Here is a 23,222-nt window from a genome sequence, read left to right as displayed (position 1 = left end):
GCTTTGGGAGTGTTGTGGAGTAGCGAGGTAGAAATACGGTCTTCCTGCCTTAGTGCTTGCTTTGTACCCAGGAGATTTCCTAGATATTGAGTGTTAAACTTGCATCTTAAACTGCTCCTTTTAGGAGGACTCAAGAGCTTCCATCTCCTCAAGCTTATTGCATGAACTTTGCTCACCTTTCCCCAGCTGTGTGTGTTCTGCTGTGTTGCTCATCTCAAGCTGGGCTGTTACTAAAAAGCACTATGGCAAACCATCTTAATTACCCTCACAAACAGCAGCTAAATGTTTGTGCCACTTCTAATAGTTTTTAAAGGTGAAGTGCTGTTTTACAAATGGGACAGAGTTAAAGCTAATTTTTAGCTCCATGCAGAGCTGGTGCTGGTGAGTGGAGTGGCTTCTGATTCGTGGTGAGGTTTGTGCACATGTTGATTTCCTGGTTGCAAGTCTTTGAAAATTGCTAAGCAAAAGATGTGCACCTTGGTTGCCCAGTAGGCACACGGATCCAAAAAGAAGGGGAGCCATAGTCTGTGCAAAAGAAGGGGCTGGGAAGGGAGGAGGGAAAGAAGCTTGGTGGAATCACCTACGATCAGTCATCAGGAGCAAGGGTTGAAGAATGAGATAAAGGTGTATGAGTTGATGGGACTTTCCACTAGGAATGTTATTAGAGAGTTTAGGCTAGTTCTCCAAACAGTTTGTGTCTGGTGTGGTGCAACTTCCTGGTGGTCTTGTGGCCTGGATTCTGTTTTTGGCAAAACTCTTGCTACCTGCCTGGGCTGCTTATACAGCATGCTGACATGGAAAGGGATTAGTCACACACCAGGGAGTATCAACCATATTGGAGATGTGAATGGAATAACACCTTTGTGGCACTGAAATGTCACAACCACACCTGGAGAAGTTTACTTCCTGTTGGAAGGTAGCTAGGCTTCTGTAAGGTGGACTCAGGTGCTCTTGTTCAAGAGGTCACTGTTGACTCCAAAGAGCTAAAGGGAAAAGATAGAAAAAGATGACATCCTGAGACAGTGAGCAGCAGTGTAACACTTGATAGATACCTGCCTTCTGGGTAACAAAATTATGTGCATCTGGGTCTTCCCTTTTCTTTCCTTCCCAGACTCTGTGGTGTCTGAGAGCAATAAGGACACTCATCCAGATATGTCTGATGCATTGAGATCCATTCCAGAGAGTGAGCCAGGGGAACATCTCTCCCCTTCTCCCAAACCAGAATTTTCCTGTAGTTCATATTTTCTCTGATCACTTGCTTCTTTTTCTGTCCTGCCCCCACAAGTTCCTAGACTTTTGCCAGCTGCCTTTATGCATGGGAATGGTCTATGGCCTGACTGCACGTGTGATGTTCTTGGTGCCAAGATGGCTTTGATATACATGGCTGTCTTGCTGCAGTTTGAAGATTAGTGTCTTCAGGAATCAATCTTGTTTCTTTGGGTTTTCAAAATATTCCTTAATTGCTCAGCTTAAGGTATTTTTGGTGATCCAGGCTCTGTTACTTTCCTAAACAGTGGTGGCTGCAGAAGCATAACAGTCTTATTCAATTAAAAAACAAACCCAAAATCTCAAACCAGGCAAGTTTTCTGAACACTGCTTTCTTTTTCTCTCTTTACTTGTAACAACGGGTTTGTGGTTTGTGGCATTAATGCCATCACAGATTGGTGACTGCCCATCTTGCAATTCTCTGTGACCATTTGGATTCTCTGGCACCCACTGGGATCGGTTGCAAGAAAAGAAGACACTTGGCATAAAAGAGTCGCAGGAACACTAGTCAGATAGTTCTGATTTCCTTTACTCTAGAAGGTGGTATAGCTATGTTCTTCCTGATTTATTGTAATAGTTCCCCTGAGGAAGACAATTTTCCTGATCTTTGATTTAGCAAAGGATTTGGTTATTGAACATTGAGGCTTTAGGGGTTATAAGAGGTGGTTTTGCAATGAGATTTGAATGATTTAAAGAGCTACTCTCCCTCAGCAGAGGCAAAGTAAATGATTTTTACTGGAGTAACCTTGCCTTAACTTAGTGTGAGTTCAAACAGGTTCTTGTTTTAGATAATATCGGCGTAATGTTTAGACAGCTTTCCTTCGTGTTTTTCGAACTGATCTTCCAAGCAGTGGTGGTCTCCAAGGTACAGTAACTGCTCTTGGAACCCTAATAGTAGCAAAATGAGTTTGTCATTTGAATGTGGTTACTTCATGGTAACTGAAGGTGGGAGAGTTGAGAATGCTTCTTTGGTCAAGTTTGGAAACTGTTTCATTAACTGGCCACATAGGTATGGGGATAAAGCTATCCTTAGCAAAATGTGAGAGTCCTTTCCACTGTGGAGTGTGACAGCTAGTGCAGCCCCTCTTCCTAGGGGCTGCCAACCTGAAACATATTTGCAGTTAAAATAAGCAAAGAAAGAATTTGTTTTATCTGGGGAGTTTGGTGACTGGAAATCCGAAAAGCTGGGTTTTAATGTCTACTTGTATTGCTGTTGAACTAACTGATGCTTCGATTTTTTTTGTATGTGAAGATGTCTGCATAAGAATGGGATATCTTGCTTACAACTCTTCCCTACTTGCTCCAACTATGGCCAGCTTAATCTCTGATATAAAGAGCCTATAGGCATGATTCTTTGGGAGAATAAAGATGATTAATAAAGAGGGGATGAACATGAGATTAAAAAAAGCTTTCCAGAGACTGCTCTGAAATCCTTTATGGTGCTGTTGGCAGTAATTTTGCAGAAGGAGTATCTCTGCGTTACCGTGTGCAAGTGTGAGCTCTGGGAAAGCCCTGCCATGCAGTTGCATGAGGACTTGCAGTATCTTCGTTGCACAGGTTGCACAGGGTGAGAGGCCAGCTGACGTGACCCTCTCAAAGCTTTTAACACGCTTGGGTTTTGCGGAGTGTGTGAAGGAGTGAGCTGCCTGGTTGATGAGCGTGTTGGATGCCTGAATAGTTCAAGTTCTGAGGACTCAGCTACATCATGCACTTTGCATTGTGCCGTATGACAGCTGATTTCTCCTGGCAGCCGGCTGAGGACTGGGAAGATGGCTTAGCTTTCAGCAGAAAACTCACTGACATGAATGTGCTTCTGCAAAAACATGATCAAGCTGACAGGAACTTGTGAGCTTGCAGCACGCACCTAGCTTAGAGATCACCTAGTGGTAGGAGTGTGGCAAAAGGAGGTGTTCACATCGTATTTCTCATGTGTTTTAATAATAGGGCTGGAGGTTGATTCTCTGTATATTGAATTCCTGTGTGCAAACTGCTGATATCGACAGGAACCTTGTTAACTTCGGCACTTGGTGGAATTAGTGATTTGTAGGAGCATAATGAGATGATTATTCTGTGTGACTCATATAGATTGCTTGAGATTGCAGTGACTAGTGACTGGCTCCTGCAGCAGCCAGCATATTCCACCCAGCTGTTGTGCCCAAGCACATCTGATTCCCCTTTGTTACACCAATGACCTTAGGAGAAATATTTTTCTGATATGGTTACACATTGAATTTTACATGTGCTTTGCTCAGCATAATGAGTTCAGGTTGTCACCGTATGACGTTTTTGTTTCCTTAAGATTACCCATCTTGTCCTTATTCCCTGAAGTTCACAATCATCCCAGCTGTAATAAGCTAGACATTTGATTCTGATGAGCTGTCATGAGATATCACTGACGTAAAGATGGTTAATAACAACAAGAGATGGAAAATGGGGATTAAAATAAAGCTCTTAGCAATTCCCTTGTGATCTAGCTGTTGATCTTGACTGCACAGAAATGACAGCACGTACTGAGGCACCTTTTGCTACATGGAGAAAAGGAGAAATGACCTGACTTCAGGGTAAATTGTGGAGGAGCACTTGAAACCCGGAGGCTAATATGAGATTCTTTTCTCCAGAGGCAGAAGGTGTTGGGTTAATTTGCTGCTGAAGGCTAGGCTTCTGTATCCATACTTAAGCAAACATATTTAAAAAACTCTCCAAAGAGTTCTTTAGAGACATATCAAAATCCTTCCTAAAGAGAGATTAGTAAATTTAAAACAGGTACCAGGCATGCTTGTGTGTGCATGCACACCCATATATTCAGTCCTTGCAACCCAGAACCCTCTGGTTGGAGTGCTGCATTCAGATACCAAAGCCCAGGTGAAAAGGTAGATACAGGCATCCACTGACTGCCCCCTAATCCTGTACCCTGTGTTTTATCGGTTCTCTCCTTTGGTGGTGGTTGAGGGTGAAGGATTAAACGGAAGAGCTGGATCCCTTCTCTGGGTCCCTGAAGCAGCTGGTACTTGGGAGCATGTTCCTGAGCATGTGCTGGGTGCAGGCTAGAACTGATGATCCTTCATTACCTGGCTCATCGTTTATCTAGTTGAGTTACATTCTTTAGAGTGTAGATAGGGCTGTTGGGACTGAATAATTCCTAGCCTGATAGGGTGATAGCAGAAAATGAGATCACTGTAGGCACAGTTTACTTGGTGTTCTTAATGAGTGCCTGTTAGAGAAGATGATGATTCCCTACTCTGCCCCATTCTTCCACAGCCTTTGTGCACACAGTCTGTGGCGTACCACAAGCCTTAGGAAGATGGTAGAGCATGAGGAAAAGTGATTAATTTCCTGACAGTTGAGGAGGTTTTCTCTCCCAGAAAACTTTGTGAGGTCTTGTAGGTTCTGACTTTCCACCTGGTACCCAAAGCTTTGAGGGAATGAATGCGCCCATTAGTGCAGGTGGCCACTGTATGATGGCTTATGCACTGAACAACGGGAGCAGCCAGGGACCTGAACTAGCTAGTATGTGAAGGTTTATGGGTAGGTGCTTCTCTTCTGTATTGCTGTTGTCCTTTTATGCCCTAAGGAGCAGGTCTTGTGGCCTTCTACTCAGCTTCTCTGGAAAGAAAAAGAAGCAAAAGATTTTGTCACCTTGCTGCTCTGGGAAGCTCTGTGTTTTGGTGATTAGATGTCAGCCATGTATGATCCTGGGGCTTCAGATTTTTATGATGTATCATTCCAGGGTACACAAAGACCCCTATGGGAAGCTTTATGGTTTGCAGTCCTCCTTACTCTTTGAGGTTATAGCTTTTTTACTGTTTGTATTGTCCTGCAGTTGATTGTTAAACCGGGTAGGGGGGGAATTCCTTTGAGTTTTTTGCCTTTTTTTAAATTTATTTATTTATTTTTTAAATTATTACAAAGAAGCTATTCTTCTGCAGGGCAGGAGGAACTTCAAAAGACTGCGTTGGTAAATATACACTCATTTCATCAGCCATTCATTATTCCTATGGATTTGAGTGATTTGCTGCTGCTTCATTCTTTTTCTTAAATACTTTGACCAGTTCTACTTAAATTATTTTGGGGAAGAAAGTGTGAGGAAGTGAAAGGTTGTTTGAAATGCTGTTAGTTTTTTAGTGTGTTTTTTTTGTTTTCCTTAGTATTTAACAAAAGTGTTCTCTTGTATTCGGTTGGGGGGAACCACTTTAGGTTTTTATAGCTGAAAAGAGGCCAAAATGTAAAGCTCAAAAGGGCAGAGAAATGTTTGCTTTTGGTCAAAGGGATATGCTATTAGAATGATGTTTGGAAGGAAAATTATTGGCAAGCTCTAATATTTAGGTACTGAAATGTTTCTAAGTGCTTTCTGTGCTTTATAACTCTTCACGTTTATTGATCACTTGAGCTTTCTCTAACCTTAGTCCCTCCAGCAGCTTGTCCCGCAGTACATAATATGTTGTATCCCTTTTAGAAATCCTTCCTTCCATCTTAGGTTTGGGCAAATATATTCATAAAGCATTGTGGTGAAGGACCTGAAAGCAAAATGTATAGTTCTGTCCCATTGTGACTCCATTGTATTTGGCAGTGACTTCAAGCCATGTACTTAGTAAGCTTCAGCAAAACAAAGGTTATTTGAATCCAGTGTTTATCTGGGAGGTTTTTAGAATGGACTGGATTTCGGTCCTGCTGGTAACGTGACTATAATAGCATTTTCCATCCTTCAGAATGGTGTGTAATGGTACGTTCAGGAATGTTATGAACAATTTAGAAGGCTCCACAACAGAAACATTTCTTAAACAGAAAACTTAAAGATTGTGGCTACACTGTGTTTCCATCCGACACTGTCTGTTGTCAGGAGAGACTCTTGCATTTGGCTCTACTGCTGCCTGTTCCCATGGCCTCCGTTGGGCTAGCGCCACATTTGGTGCAGCATCATCCATCAGGTGGGGGACTCAAAATCCCCGGGCTTGCATAGTTTTCACTCTCTTTACCTTACCCCAAGTTTATCACCCACCTTACCAGGACCGGCCCAAGGTTTTCAGTGGGAATTAATAGTTGGGGGTGATCAAGGAAAATATTACTACTGTTTCTGGCTGCAGCTAGGGTTTGTGCTGCATCAGAGTGGCTTCATACCCTTGGTTTATTTCTGCACTGACCAGATGTTTGTGCTGTTTAGCTATGTTGTACTTACATGTTGAAGCGTATCCTCCATATCTGTCTTTATAGGTCTTCCATTAATGTTTTTTCAACTGAAGCATCCCTGGATGAAGTTGCCCTGGTGTTCCACACTGATTAGGGGTATACTATGTCTCAAAATGCAGCACTTTCTTAGTGGTGGGTAGCCAAGAGTTGGACATTTCCTGCTACTTCCATTTATCTAGGTATTGTCATTGGCTGAATGGATTGGTATCTTTCAGGCCAAAATGTCATTGCTGCATTATGGTATGTGCTTATTTGGAGGTTTCATCACTCCTGAAAATTGTGTACAACTCATTTGAGGATCATTATTTAAATTTCTGGCCAGCACAGATAGTTTTTTGTGTTACCCAGCCTACCTGGTGTGACCCAGCACAGATTGTAAGGAAAACTAGTAGATAGCTTGGGAGTTTCAGGGTAATGAGTTAGCAGCTATGCTTCATTTGCAGCCTAGCTTAGAGCAGTCTAAGTGCAGATCGGCTCTCCTGGTATAATTGTGTTGCTCTGTGCTTATGAATGTTTGGTGGTTGTGGATCTGCTTCTACATTCTTAGTGTGTGTGATGGAGGTGGGAGTTTCCTTTGGTTTTCCATGGCTTTTCAAGTATTTTCTCTGCTTTTGCAACCTAATCATTATCTACTTCCAGGCCTTCCTTGGGCAAGAGAGATATAAGACTACTGTTATTTTATCTGGACTCAGGACTGAGTCCTAATCCTACTAGAGCTGTCCAGCTATCAGGTGGGAGAGTCTGAGCATCTGGTCCAAAAAGGTATTTTCTTCCCTCCTCTATGATGATAACTATAAAGTCCTTTTCATACTGACTAAATGTTTTGCATTTTGAGCAGCACTGTGAGAAGTGATCCATTTGGCATTAAGCATTAGTTGGTCTGGTAGGAAATGCTGATTATATTTCCGAGCAGTGAATCGTGGGAGCCTTTAGCTAGTTGCTTTGTTACTCATTTGGGATTTAAGGGCTTGTTAGAAATACAAGGTCCAATTCTATCTGGATGGATGAGTCTCATGGGAGATGGGTGCCAGTGCTGGAATGCAGAGAGGCTTTACTTGAGAGGTTTTGTTTTACTTTCATCCTGCAGGAAGATGTTGCCCTGACTCTGATGTGACTCCAGGTAGTCATAAAGCCCACATACTTTATCCTGAGAAAGATAACATGCATGGTAGAATTGGGGTCAGTGAGTGGTTAATTAAGAAGTTAATTAATTAGAGCAGTGTTCTTTGGCTTGTGGTCAGTCTGCTGTCAATGAGCTGTGTAGCACTATATATGACTATAAATTAAAGAAAAAAGCTCTACAATCCTACACACACATCCATGCCCACACCCACAGGCTGGCAAAAACTGCAGGAAAATAAATGTAGTAAAGGCACATTCGGGAGTCAGGCTAAATTTTGTTCAGCTGTTTAAACAAAACCCATTGTAATAATCTCTTACATGATTTGGGCTTGGGTTTCTTGTAAGAATGCTTGGGTTGGGGTGGGTTAGATATGAAAAGGCTCAGAAACACGGAATTGAGTTTATGATATTACAATGATTTGAGTGGCAAAGCTGGCTACTCTTTCTGGAATCCCCAGCTCTGGGTGTTCCTCTCAGTTGTGTTGATGCCACTGTTTATAAGACTATACTTGTCATTAATAGCTGACAATTAAAAACAAAACTTAAAAGGAGGGGAGGGTGAGTGAAACCTAAATCTGAACTTAGGTCCAGAAATATCTATGGGGATGGTAAGTCACTGTAGCGTGTGGGAGTGAACAGTGAGAACCTCTTAAGTGGGATTTGCAGACAAGAGAGGTTGTAAGGTGGAATTGTGCCCTTATGCATCCTCAAAAAGCTAGTGCTGCAGAGAAGCTGTGCGTGTGTCAGTGCCAGGTTTTATTGTGTGACCTAGAAACAGAGAAAAAAGAAATAGCAAATATGTCTGAACGTGCAGAAACATTGCTTCTTGCTCTGAGGGACTTTGGTATTTGGGGAAGCTTTGGTTTCAAGTAGACAGGAGGTTACCAGGTTTGATGTGAGGGCTGTAGGGGCCTCTGCCTTTGCTTATGCTTCTGGGACTGTCTGGGTACTCACCTGTGGTGGGGCAAATAGACTGGGTGGGCTTAAGAAATGGAACTGGAGGTGTGACTTGGTGGCTGAGCAATGCATGTGAATAAAGGATTTTCTTAAATGGGCAGGAGAAGAACTGATTTTTTTCCAAATGTTTTTTTCTTTGTTCTTTTCAATGGAAAGGTGTTGTGGGTGATCTTTCCTGATTATTAGGGATGGACTGGGGGTATTGGATATTTCAGCGGTAGCAAGGGCAAAGAAAGGAGTGGCTGTGTTCTCTGAGCTGACCAACACATTGTTCTTTCACATGTTTAATTACTGAGTTTATGAACAGTGCCTTGTAAGAATCAGTAGCTCTGTTTTTCTGCTGGTGTGAAGCCCTGTGAGGGTTATCGATCAGTGTGTGATCTCCCCGGTAGGTCTGTAAGCTAGGGGAGCTCAGGGAAGTGTCCTCCACTGGAGAAGCAAAGGCAGCTTCAGTTTTGTGTCACTAGATTTTCTTCTGGGGTATATCTCCAGGGTGCGTTGTTGACATACATTGCAGAAACTCTCATTAAAGTCGGAGACACCTTTAACAGAGATTCAAATTGCTCAACTGTGGCATATAGGCTGTAAGAGCAGCCCACAGTAGATATGTTGATGTGGTTAGAGCCATCTGACTGATTCATAGCAATTAACTTATTTTGTAAATTGAACATGTTTTTCTACTTGCATATTGTTCATTGGCAGTTTGGGATTTTTCTCAGGTTTACTCATTCTTCAAAATTATCTCCTATATATCTCCTGTGACTCATTCTTTGTCCATGGCTGACTCATGAACTCCTTCATACAAGCATTTGATGTGGTGGTTAATTTAAATTAGCTTCATAGGTCATTTAGCACTGGTTTGGTGTCTGATTAGACAAGTCCAAGTGTTTGGTTTAGGGTCCTTGAGAAGAGTTCAGATCAATCTATACATAGCTGTGATCCAATATTCATAAACTTGGCTCTTTCTGTGAACTTTTAGACAGAAATGGGCTTATTGAAATTGTTTTAAGAAAGATGCATCAAAAGATGGTGGAGCAAGATTAAGGCCAGATCTGTAGGTTGCCTGGGGAGATAAAATAATACTACTGGACTGTATTTTAGCAATTTGTAGTGATAAGTTTTTTTTATGACTATATAAAAATTGGTAAAAATGGTTCTTCAGCAATAGCATATTCAACCTTCCTCCTTTTGCTGCCTGAGTCAGAACAAATCTGACTGTAGGCACATGCATGGGATGGGATGCTGTCAAATTACACTGCTGTAATCAGTTGCTACCTCTCATCTGAGTCTTCAGTGCTGAAAGATGCGCATACATTTTATGTGCTCCTGCTGAACTCTGGAGAGACAATCACTTGTATTAGCTGAAGCCAGTAACTTCTGTCTTCGTAATACAGTCTCAGTAACTGAAGTCTCACTGTAACTTCAGCGTGGGGTCATGCCTGTAGCAGAGATGGCAGAAACGTGTGTTGTCTTTGCAGCTGCTCCTCACTCAGGTTAGGATGGTAATGTGCTCTGAAAGATATGTGACATGCATACTGTCATCTGCACATCTAGCATTGGTTGTATTTCACATCTTGGCATATTAACGTAAACATTATTGCAGTCCATAGGTAGGTCTGTGTGGCTCAGGAACATGCTTTGTTTTTGCATGTTGTCTGGCTCAGGGGCAGAACAAGCAGCTCAGGGAAGGGAAACAGTTGCACAAGTTGCTCAAGCTCTTCTCTCTGTACACTGTTGCTCACTTGTGACCTGTTTAACTGATGTATGAACTGACCGTGGGACAGGTCACAGAATCATTAAGGCCAGAAGGGACCTCTAGATCATCCAGTCCAAGCCCCATTCCAACGTGAGTCTAGCTCGAGCAGGTTACACAGGAATATGTCCAGGTGGGTTTTGAATTTCTCCAGCGAGGGAGACTTCACAAGCCCCTTCGTCAGCCTGTTCAGTGCTCTGCCACCCTCAGCATAAAGCAGTTCTTCCTTATGTTGAAGTGAAACTTCCCATGTTTTAGTTTATGGCCGTTGCTCTTTGTCCTATCACTGGGCACCACTGAAAAGAGTCTGGAACCATCCTCCTGGCACCTGCCTTTGAGATATTGGTATGCATTAATGAGATCCCTGCTCAGCCTTCCCTTCTCTAGACTGAACAGCCCAGCTTCTGCATTCTCTCCTCATACAAGAGATGCTCCAAACCCCTGATTGTCCTTGTTGCCCTCCACTGGACCCTCTCCTTGTCTTTCTTTCTTCTATTGAGCAGTCCAGAATTCAACACAGTTCTCCAGATGTGTCCTCACCAGGATTGAGTAAAGGAGGAGGAGGATCACCTACCTCGACCTGCTGGTCACACTCCTCTTGATGCACCCCAGGATACTATTGGCCCTCCTGGCCTCAAGGGCACGCTACTGGCTTATAGTCAATTTATTATCTACCAATACTCCATGTCCTTCTCAGCTGAACTGCTCTCTAGTAGGTCAGCCCCCAATCTGTGTATCCTCCACACCCTCAGTACCCTATATTTGCCCTTTTAAGGTTGCCTGTACCTTAGCAATCATAGTGGCCCAGCTTCAGCAGTTTTCAGTCAATACATTTGATTCTGTCTGTGTCAGGTATTGGCAGAAATGTAACTTGGCCTCTGACCTGCTGAAGGCTCCTCTCAGTCTTGCTGGGGTTGTGTGTGATTGTGGCCCTGTCTGGCAGAGCCGTGCTGATGGATGCTTAGAGGGAGTTGTGTCTTGTGAAGCGGAAGACAGGTATTAATAGCTATGTGCAAAACCTGTGTTAGTGAAAATGAAATCCTGCAAGCAAATCTAAAACACTGAAACAGTGCAGTGCTCTGAAATTGTGCGAGTGAGCCCATTTCTGAGGTGACAGCACTAGGGACAGCTTATCATAGACAGAAGACTCATCTCTACCACATGCTGTAGGCTCAGAACTTGATGGGATCTGTAACTCGCTGCTGGTGGCTTGGATGTTCTATTCTATCAGCCTCTGTCATGGTCTCCTGCCTGGCTGCAAGAGCAGTCTGGCAGGCAGAGGTGGGTTAAGCTAGGTCAGAGCTTTTTATTAGGGAAAGCACGTCTGGCGTGTGGATGTTAATCAATGGTAAATTAGAATTCAATTGATATATGTATATGACATGCACATTAATTTTAAATGTGTTTATTGTAATTAGTGCTATTACAATGAATGCCAGAGGAAACAGGGAGTGATTAACCTCACATAAGCTTTGTTATGATTTGTTTAAAAAGTTCAACTTTGAAATGAGACAATCAAAATGTTGCTGGTTGTAAGAGGGGAAGACAGGGATGTGTTTGTTTTTTCCCTGATGAAGGCTCATATGGAGCCTTTGCACGCTCCTCTGATTTGCCCAGACTCCTCTACTGCCTCTCCCTGATTAAGGCTTTAGGTTTGGATCTGAAAAGTGCGCAGTGCAGAAGCTTTTCTACTCCCCTGTGATACTCTCTGTCATTTGCTCAGTCTATTGTCTCTGATTTATAGGGTCTGCATGGGGCTGGAGTGAGAAGCTGTTGGGCTCCTAGCAGGGCTTTGTGTTCAAAATAGCCCTAGAGAATGATATCCTCCCCTGGAAATATACAGAATTAGGGTTTCTTCTGGCAATAGTGGTGTGTGCCACAATGGTGTGATCTCATGTATCAGGGCAAGAGAGATTGCTGAAAAGTGTGTTTGAAGTAGTATTGGCTTGAGTATCTTACTGGACATGATGTGACCCTCTCTGGTATCCCAGTTATCCCTTACCCAGACTTTGTGTTGCTCGTGTTAGAAACCTTGTATGCTCCCATCCAACCACTGTTCCCCAGTGGATGCTGGTCCAGGAAAAGGGATGTATAAGGCTGCTACAGATGTGGTGAACAGAGCTCGGGTTTAGCCAAAAGGCTGGAGAAGGACCAGGACACTCTGGCTTGTTTTCTGTTCTTGGCAATATGCTTGGATTGTGATGTTAACTGTGCCTTCTGAAAGCACCACAAGGGGTTGCTTCACCCCCTGTAGCCTGTATGATCTTGGTTAACCCTAGAGAACAGGCAAAGAAGAAACAAAAAGCTGATGTAGAGGTCTAGCAGAAACTTGCATCAGCCAAATGCTGTGGGTGACTCACTACACCCCTCCTCCTCTCTGCCAGCTTCTGCTGCCTACATAGATACAGTTCTGCTGATGCATCCTCATCCTGGTAAACTGCATTTGCAGTGGAGTCTGTTCCAGTCCACCTGGTTAATAATAAACACACCAGTAAAACTCACCACCACTTCAGCATTGTTATGTAAGTATAAAACTATACGTAGATCAAGCTTTGTTCCATGGACAGAGAACAAATATGAGAGCAGAAATTAAAGAGATTAAAGGGACTGGATATTAGAAAGCCTTGTCTGCTATGCAAAACTAGAATTGCAGTATAGCTGTGGGTCTCTGCCGTTTAACTGATAGAGCTTTGATCTTTCCTCTTTAGTTCTCCTGGTTTCTGTGACGACTGATTCTGTATTTCTGGCTGTGCATGTCCTGAACAGAGACCTAGCACTGGAAGTTGCTGGTAGCTGTGCAACTCTGCTGATGCTATTGTAGAGAGATCATAGTGGAGTGGTACAGAAAAGATGGTTTTGACACAGATACACCCGTGACCTACTGTAGACAGAGTGCTTTTGGTACATGAGCTTGTGTCTCTGAAAGGTGCTGTGCATGTGTGTAGACTGGCCATCTGTGAGCCAGTTGTGGGGTTTCTCTGCCGTAACCCTGAAGATGCTGCCATGTCCCAGATGTAATGACCTGGCCTATACTCTTCCAGCTCCTCCACCCCCTGTAAAAGCTACGCCAATCTCTGTGCAGCTCTAAAGAAAATACACATAAACATGTGTCTGTGTTGTTTTTTTCTGCCTAGTTTTCATGTTTGAGGATGATTGAAAGAAAAAGGCTGTATTTCTCTTGCATGCCTGTTTGTTTTTGTCAATAGAACATAGCCCTTCAAGAATAATGACAAAGTAATGAGCAAGGTGAGAGAAGCCCTGTTAAACCTGTTTCATCGTGGGTAAAGGGCCTTGGAATCCCACCCTGCAGTTTAATTAGCCAAGATCCTGATCTCTGGTATTCGTGGAGGTCCCCAAAATGCTCTTGATTTTCTCTACAGCCTGTTGAGAGGAAAAGGAAGATGTGTTTGGAGAAGAAATGTTTCAACTAGCCTATATCTATAAATTTCAAAGGTAGAGACATCCTTCAGGGTTGACTAACCTGATATCCCTTGTGATGGAGGTCAAATGGATAGGTTTTACCTGTAGTCTAAAAGCAGTGGCTTCATCATTGCTGTTCTTAATAACATGACAGCACGTCCCCGTCTCTGTTCTGGTCCCATACTGTGAGATCTTTGGTTTTGCTGAGGGGCAGTTTGTTGGGAATACATTTTGCCTCTGGTACAGTGTAAATAGTTTGTTGGCCAACATTGTGGCTTTCTGAACTTAACAGCTGTCCTAGTTTTGGATGGTATTTGTGTATAATAGCCACCCTTCCAGACATCAGCTACTAATAACTTGTATAGGAAAACACAATATGTAGAAATCCATTTGATAATGACAGCATGATGCTGTTGCAAAACAGCACTTTCCCAAATAACTTTTATCTCCCTGTTATCCATCATTTACCTTCAGCATCCCAGGAAAGCTGCTTTCTTCATACTGAGGCTTGCTTGGCCTATTCAGTTTCCAGGGGAAAACAGATGTCACTAAATCCAGGATCCTTGAGGCAATTTCTCCCAGTCTGCTGGGGACCCTGCCTATGAGTCATGGTTAAGCAGTGGTAAATCTGTTTGCTTTTTGGGATTTTTTGGGTTTAGACTATTAAATATGTTATTTCTGCCTATAACCTGGTAGGAGTAAAGAGGCAGCTACTGGTATGTGCTGCTGTCTTGTTGCATTAAGCTGCCTCAACAAATATGCTTGCCACTCTGGCAGTCAGGCACGAGGAAATGGATGCATCTGTCCATTTTTGAGACCTGTGTTCTGGAGCCTGAGTTTTTGACTCTGACAGAGGCTCAACTGATTTACCTGGCAAGATAATCCTCTGTGTGCTTCAAAATGGTAAATGGCTGGGTGAGGGCATAAACTTCTTGGGCTTCAATGTTATCAAGTGTGACCATAAACTCATACTGTCCACAGCCTCTGAGTGCTACACAGAAGCCAGGGATATGCTCATAGGGTATTCAAATCCCCTTTGCAGCTTTTTAAAATTTTTATTATTTTTATTTAATTTTATTCTTTAATTTTGTTTTTTAATGCATTAGCTGATTTCAGCCAAATTTGGCTGTCTAGGATAGAAGATGGCCAGAGAAGGGAGGGAGATCTTTGGACAGGGATGGCGGCTACTGTTACCCTCTATCAGACATGAGGAATCCATGTGGGACCTCAGTGATAAAGGAGGCACTCTGTGCTGAGCAGCTGGGAAACACTGGACAGTAAGGACCAGATGTTTTCCCTGCCCTTGTCTCCTTTCTTAACACCTTGGTGTCAGGTCTCTGCCCTTATGACTGGATGCTGGAGCTGGTTATGCTGGGATCCTGAAGCTTGCAGATCACTGCCCAAGGTAGAGGAACTGTTTCACAAGTCTGAATAGAAAAAGGACCCAAGGTCGTGCGTGGAAGGCAGGTAAAACAGCTTTGTGCTCAGGGAATGACTGGTGCTGGGCAGAAAGTGAGCATCCCAAAGGACTTCCAAGGAGTGAGGAGTGATGGCCCTGAGCACACTTGCTTTGTGTCAGGTGGTAAGTCTGTGATAAAGGCAGTAAAACAGGGGTGTTTGCAGTGAAAGAAATCCTACTGTTTAGGGAGGAGATTTACACAAGAGAAGGTGGAAGTGCTAGCTGCAACCCCAGGAAGCATCCCTTGCTGGGTTGCATACAGTTTGAAATACAGGACACAATGGTAAGTAGGAGCACTCTGCACTTTGCAGAATAGCACAAACCAATTTACAGTCATCTGTGTGCTTTAACTGATGACTCACTGTCCTGCTAAAGAGTAGCTTTTGGCTTTTAGTTTTAATGTTGGAAATAATAACAGCATGTTGCATGGTTTGTAATTGACCAGTAGGTAACCTGAAAGTAGGATCCTGTGATCTGCTTCAGACGAATTCTGCTGCTGCCATGGAGAGTAACTAGTTCAGAAGCTGGCTTGAGGTGGGGAGGGGGGAAAGGGGGAAGGCTAATGATGTGAGATCCAGATGCACAATGGCTGACTGTTCTTATAGCCATCCAGACGACACAGCAGTAGTTAATGTTTGCACTGAACGTACACTGATTTTTGTGGTTTCCAATGGACATTGTCAGGTATTTATTTATTGCTTTTAATTTCTTTCTTACTCTTTGCAGTATACCCCAGAGGTCCTCTAATTACATTTCCTTCCCCACCATTTTTTGGTCCTATTTCATGAAAGACTGCTGGGATTTTTCCACCTTTTTATCAGGTCTCATGTATCGTTTCAGTGGGCAATTTAACCACTTCATTGTTGTACCCCCGAGGTAGCTGCATAGGAAATAAATTGTAACTAACTGAAAGGAACTATTAGGGAATATAATATTTTCCTTTCGAAATGAAAATGTAGCAGAAACTTCTGGATCCTTTAAAACTTGAGTGTATCAGGTCCTGTATAGCTTTAATAAGATGGACTATAGGTAAAAGAAAAATACCCTGCAATGTGATCAGAAATCGTGTATTTAGCAAAGTGCCTTATGTGATCTAAATAAGCAAGCGCTATGCAGTGAAGAGAACTTGAAAATACAGACTCTCCCTTGCTTTGTGATTTTCATCACTTATCAAAACCATCAGTCCACATTGTGAGCTAGCTGCTGGATTTTTTCTTGTAATGAGAGCTGAGTGTGAGTTATAGAAATGTAAATGGAGCAATCAGAACCTGCATCTTTGCTTTTCTTACTTCTGCAGCTTCTGTAATGGGACTGAATGAAAATAATTCAGCTTAAAAAAACCCCACCAAACAACCCATTTCGTTGCTTTTCCAAGAGCTTGCATGCTGGGTTTTGGCAAAAGCTAATTTTTTCCACCAAATTTTAAACCCTTGGCAGGGTGGATGGGGAGGCTTTGCAGTGGGAAGGAATCCTTATCTGTTACAGCGCTAATGGGTGCTGTTATCATTCTCGATGGTGGGAGCTGCCAAGGTGAGCAAATGATGCATTGATTTGAATATTTTATCCCAGTAGTTCAAAGAAATAGGAAAGACTTCAAGAGGAAAAGGAGAAAAGGAGATCCAGAACTGCAAATGCGTTCAATTAGGGAAAGAAAAAATGGCATTCAGCACTGAACTTCCCTCTAACATTTATGGATTGCTTCTCTAGGTCTGGCATTAGATATGCCATAAGACACAGTTGGAGAAGCTGAGTTTGTTAGGATGGAGGTACTCTGTGGCTGCTGGTCTCTGAGGCTGTCAGTCTGTCTCCTTTGGCACTAGCTTGACTTAAATTTAGTTAGTCATTGGGTTTGCTTGGAAAAGGGGAAGAAAAGAGCCACACATAACACTAAGACTTCTTGTTCCAAACAGACTGCATTGTGAAGGGCGGAATAGAGATGTGGTCATGATGACAGTATCTCCTTTCTTTTCAACAGGGGCAAAGATGCAAATTGATACACTGCTCTTCAGCATGCAAAGGTTAGACTGAAGCCAGCCTTGTGAGCACATCTAATTGAATAACGGTGGTGTGTAACAAACCCAGTTCCTTATTGATAGGAAGAAAGGTTTTGGTCTTTTGAAACTTCATTAAGCTCTCTGTAGTAATTAACCACTGTGCAAAGGTAGCTCTCTGCAGTGCTAAGCTGGGCTACTTCCAATTACATGCAGAGCCTGGACCTACCTTATTGACTAATCGGGACTGAACATCAGGCTGCTTGAAAGGAATGACCTGGAGAGAACATGCTTCTCTTCTCTTGTTGGGAGGGGACCAGGTAATTTCATTTTAAGGGGTGATGAATCTGCTTATAAGAGTTGATTCCGTGTTTTGCTTCTTGTCTTGCCAGGAGGCTGAAGCCAAGGAATTTTCCACAATGCTGTGCATGACCAGGGCTGAATGTGACAGTGGCTATTTGGGGCCAACCTAAAGGCTATATAACTTAAACTGTTAAATATCCTGGCTCTAGGAGTGACGAATAAGTAAGAGAAGTGAAAGGAATAGGGAAAATTGAGCTCTTTAGCTGGCTTTTGGCCACCCTTGTATTTGATTTTTTTTTGTTGGAGTCCATTCCACTTCAAAAGACCAGTGATGTGTGTAGTAAAGAAGAGCACTGTCTAGGGAAAGAATGGGCAATAGATGTACTGGAAGGGCAGTGATGGGACTGAAGGGTATTTAATCCAAGTACCATGGTTCCTAGATTCCTTTTCCATATGTTAAATTTTGCTTTACACATGGACATAGTTTGTCCATAGTAGAATGCTGAAGTCCCCGCAGCACCCTCTTATTTGTTAGACCATTTTCCAGTTGTGTCCTTGAGTCTCTTTCCTTTGCTGTGAAAATGCACTGTTTGCTTCAGTGAGCTCTGCAGAGCTAATATAGCTGTAGGAAGAAGATGGATTCTGCTCAGCTCATCTATCATCAGCAGCATCGTCACCCATGTACGTTTCTGTTGCTGAGCCCTTTATTGCAGGTAAGGATGGAAGAATGGTTTCCTGGCTAGTAAGAATACACCACTGAGACCTCTCCTGGAGGCAAAGCCACACTCTGCTAATGCTCATGAGAGCATCCCCTTCCCCCTTATATTGATTCGTGGCTTGGAGAGTATAAAGCATCAAGATGGGGACTGTGGTGGGGGATCAGAAGAATGAAGTGTGCAGTCCCATACCTTGTGACAAATACCAGATGCTTCAGAGAAATGCTTGGCATCTGTGTGATAATGCACTCTGCAGGGAAGTTTCTTCTTTATCCTAGATTGGTACAGGCCCAGGAGTATGATGCTTTAGAGCTGTATGTAATGCTGTAACATGGGAGTGGCATTTTAGTGCTAGGAGGAAGCTTTGCATGGCTTTCTGCGTTGTACTGTGCCAGTAGATAAGCCATATAGGATGTGGACTACACTGTGCTCTGCTCTGGGAGTCAGGAGCTTGAGGCCTATAGGGCTGAGATGTTACTTGCTTTGCTATTTTCAGCAGTAAGAAAGACAGTGAGAATTTGGCCACCAGAAATCTGCAAAGTCAAATTACACATTGAAGGGCAAAACTGAGGAACAGTGTTTCCCCCTTTTGACCCTCCAGTCAAAAGCTGTTGAGGTGGTGATTGGTGCTCTATCTTAGCCTTTAATTATAAGGAGGCTGGTCCAAGCAAGGCCCTGCTCTGTGACTGGGCACCATCTCAGTGTGTGCCCATAAAGCCAGTCTTGCTCTCTGGGTAGCCACAACTTTTCTCTCAGAGCCTTCATTCAAAATGCAGCCTCTAGTCATTACACTGGCCTGTTCTTAAAATTACCAGTAGTGCAGGTTAGTTGGTACACGTGGTCATTTTTTACAAGCATCATACTTATAAACTTTTCTGTCCTCTTCCCCTGCAACACTCTTAGCTGTCACAAGGATAAATAGTGTCTTGATTTCCTCTGTGAGGCTAAGGAATTGCAACTCATAAAGCATATGTGTTGAGTAAAGGCAGACTGTCTGCCAGAGTCTAACAGAGCCATGTAGCAGCCCCACTGATCCAGACCAAAGGACTGTCTCACCCTGGATCACTGGTATTAGAGGGGATAGGTGTGTGCTCTGAGACCAGGCTTACAAACCGCAGGGATCAGGAGCTGCAAGTGCTACCAGATATGGAAGGGAGCTGGGATGAGGTATGATGACAGCCTGGGAAAAGAGGGGTGAGGAGATAACCATGTGGGTATTAACATTGTATAAGGAGATGGATCCAGGCTGTAGGAAGTGGTAGAGTGAGGCAGAAAGAGAAGGATAAGGTCGCTGGGGATGCATTAGATGAGATGGAGACCAAACGGCAGCAGTTGAGTTGGTAGGAGGAAACTGGCAACAAGAGGAACTCGTGACAGAAACTGTGTAAGCTGCTCCAGTGTCTAAAGTATGTGGTCCTGTTCTTCTTCCATCTCCAGCTGCTCCCTTTCAGTCCCCAGCCCATCCCTTACCTGTCTCTGTGCGGTCCTGAGGTGAACAGGACTGATGCCACTGAACAAAGCTTGTTATTCATCTGGGGCGATTTCCCAGTCTGTTTTTCTGTGTGGTTGCTCACACGGCAGTATTGGTAAAAGGCAAGTTGCAGCTCAGGAAAAATGGACCAAAGACTATGGGTTCGTTCAGCAGCAATGTCAGCTTCTGGTGGCTTTGCTTGTGCCAGGCTAAGTCCAGCATGTAAACATGAAGATGCACCGAGTCTAAATCTTCCCCTTGCTTTCTTTTTTGTAGGGATGTGTAAATGCCTTTAGGAACCTACACCAAGGAACCACAACCTGAGTGCAGAAGTTGCTCTCCTATTCCTCAAGTCTGTGTTCTGGCTTTTGTGGCTCACTTTGATATCTCCTTTCTGCCCTAGTTGTGAAGTGTGTACGAACCCAAGGTTGTTTAGCTTAAGGCAGTGTGTACTGGTGGACAGTGAGATGTTTCCTTGGCAGATATTTTCAGTGCTTTATATTCGTGAAGAGGGTATGGTGGCATTTTCAAGTTTCTCCTCAAATTCTGCGGGTCCCTTCTCAAATACTTTGTTTGCTTTAAAAATTAGCTCTTTCCCCCTTTGGTTTAAGGGTTGCAGTTTTAATTTTTGAGACTTTTTTCTGATCTGGAATTTAAACCTTTATTTTTAGGCAGGTTTGTGTGTGTATCTATGTAAGGGTGTTTCTTATGTAAGAGGGTATCTTATGTATGTGTGTGTCTATGTAAGGGTATATTTTATATATGTTGGATATTTTCTGTCTCAGAATAAAATTTTCTTCTCTTTTACTTTGGGGAGTGTCTGAAAAGGAAGAGCAAGTGGGAGGGACAAGATACATTTTGCTTTATATCACTGATTTCTAAAGAGATTTCTCCTATCTTAAACTATGTTGGTGGGAAGCCACTGCAATCATTTACTCTCAGAGAAATCTGACTTTTGGGACACATCTCCAGAGTGCATCTGAGCTTTCCGTCTATTGAATTCTCCTTGCTGAATATTGATACTGTTGTCTGGGTTACAGAGAAAGATTTGAACTTACAAAGTTACATTAGTTTTTTATTACATTTGTTTAGTTGGGGCTGTATTTCATTTGTTCCTGAAGCAGCTGAAGAACCTGAGCTCAAGTAAAGCCATGACAGCACTTGGTGAAACAGGATTTTCTCTCATTAGTAAGAGGTTGTTGGAACAAGAATGTACAAGATGGTTGGAAGCAGACCATGTCAGCTTCCAACCCAAGGGCAAAGCAGTGCCTGGAAAAGGGCTACAGTTCTCTTGCAGCTCAGGGTATTCAGCATCTCCCAGAGATCAGTGATACATCCTGAATGACTTGGGGTGCAGATGTCATTGAGCCACTGCAGCAAACTGTAGTAATCAATTTGGCAAGGCTTTCTTCCACCTGAAACCCAGGGATATAAGCATGTGTATTCATTTGAGGTCTGGTCCAGACCTTTTCTCGTCAGGTATTTTTGTACTTCAGGATGCCTGCTGTGGGATTGCAAATGGTTTCTGATATTTAGCATATGTGTGTGCACCAGCAAGGAGATAACTTATCTTGCCATCACTGGGTTCAGTGTTTTTTTCCTTTTTAGTGGTCCATAGCCAGACTAATGTAAGCACTTTTATGCTTTGGCCGGTCCTGTGTTGCTGTCAGTGTCTGCTTAGCAGCCTCATTCAAGCATCCCCATGCCTATATGTAATCCTCAGCACAGGTAAAGGGGTATCTTCACTCATGTTGAATATTTGAGCAAGTCTGTTCCCATTTGTGCCTTTTGCAAAACTAACCCCTGTCAATAATTTATAAGCACTAGGAAGATCTCATCTAGAAAATGATGTATAATTCTTGTCAACCATGTTCAAGGAAGAATTGAAAATGGAATGAGATGGGCAGAGATGGGCTACGAAGATGACTGGGAGAAAGAGATCCTCTCCCATGGAGAGAGACTAAAAGCTTGTAAAACTGGTAGAAAGGATGACACACATGGGAAATGCTTGTTCTCTATATGTGCATTAAGGTCACAAATACTAGGGAGGGAGAAGAGCTATTGAAACAGAGGGCAGTGTTGGTTCAGCTTCTGTTAGTAGCAGCAAAAAGCAACTGTTGAATGAGCTGAAGGTAAAATGGGAAAAAGGCTCCTATATGTGTAATGGCCTTCTCAGAGGTACCATGAAGGAAATGGAGCATTTTATTAATGGGAGGTAGTTGTTTATGATACTTTTGGAAGACATTGGCACACGGGAGGTCCCTGCAGTTTGTGTGTTCCTAGACAAAAGTTGTGGGACAATTTTTGCAGATTTTTGGGCGCCATATTTTCTTAGGATGAATTTAAATGGCAATGGTCCAGTTCACCAAGAGTTTTCACCTGGTCATACTGTCACTGTGTGTGCATGTGCAACTTTTGGATGTAAACAGCTGCTGCATTTCACTCCAGAATAAGTTGTATTTTAACCTGTGGAAGGAGTAAGTGGATACAGATAATTCTGTATCTCAACCTTGACTGCTTCCAAGGTGTTTGGGGGTGATACAGGAAACATAGGGAGCAGGTTCTTGCTTGAGGAGATGGAGATGAAGATTGAAATGACTCTACTTTTTGACAGCATAAAACTGTCTTCCCTTCAGAATAGAATGATAATTGGAAAACCTTTCTTGGACATCTAGAAGGTGATCTGGGGCATTTGCATTATTAGCCCACCTCTCTGTGGAAGAACCTTTGATTTGTCTTCTATGGAATAGGGCACAGTGCTAGCACTGGCTTTGGATAGGAGCTCAGGTATTCTTTTCTTCTTTTCTTTGCAAAGAGCAGGTGGAAGGTGACAAGTAAATGATGACATTATTACGCTTGCACTTAAATAGTTTCCAAGGAACTTGCAAGTAAGCGAAGGCAACACATGAAATATTCATGGTTTGCCTTTGCTCTCATACAAAAGGTTGAAATCTTCCAGAGCCAGAGTTCAGGGTATATGAAGCGTATGGAAATAGCACCTGCAGCTTTGCCAGAAGGGCTGATGCTGACCTTTTGTGGCGTGATAAATAATTTTTATATTTTTCTTTTATCTCAATTGAAAAAAGAGATCTTGTTTTCACACTGAGGGTTCAGTCCCTTTGTCTGGAGCAGCCTTCCCTCTAGATCTCTAACCTCTCTCCTCTAAAGCCACTCCCATTATTTAAAGGTAAAATAAGGTTTAGAAGGAAAATTTGCCTTCTGTCTTTCCCCCCTGAGTTTATAAAAGGACCACAGCTTAAAGTGTGTCTCTGTAAATGAGGTGAACAAGACGGACACTGCAACAGCAGAATTTTTACAACTGGTTATACCCAAGAGGAAACTCTGTCTTTCAGTACAGTGCTGTAGATCTGTAAGCAAGAGGAATGCCCAGCTTGCTCCACATATGTTTTTTGTGCATTTCCTAAAGGCCGTGCTTTTTCCTTACGGCGGTTTTTGGTAACTCAACAGGAAACAAAAGTGTCTATATACCTCCCTGCTGTTTTCACTCCAGGCCTTTCTCTGTTCCAGCCCTTGACTGGCATTAATTCAAGATCCTGCTTTTTCTTGTCTGCTGTAATTG

General features: G+C 42.9%; 1 protein-coding gene across 1 annotated transcript in view; it reads left to right on the top strand.

The window, feature by feature from the left end:
• The window catches only part of SORCS3 (sortilin related VPS10 domain containing receptor 3), a 300,335-nt gene that overhangs the window by 30,744 nt on the left and 246,369 nt on the right, over window positions 1–23,222 (top strand). The gene's annotated exons all lie outside the window — the stretch shown is intronic.

Source organism: Pezoporus flaviventris, unplaced genomic scaffold, assembly GCF_033815535.1.
Source record: "Pezoporus flaviventris isolate CSIRO_AGI_PZ_B2104156 unplaced genomic scaffold, CSIRO_AGI_Pfla_v1 ptg000029l, whole genome shotgun sequence".
NCBI classification, from domain to species: Eukaryota; Metazoa; Chordata; class Aves; order Psittaciformes; family Psittacidae; genus Pezoporus; species Pezoporus flaviventris.
Note: the sequence above shows the minus strand (reverse complement) of the source record. Positions and strands in the feature narration are given on the sequence as shown.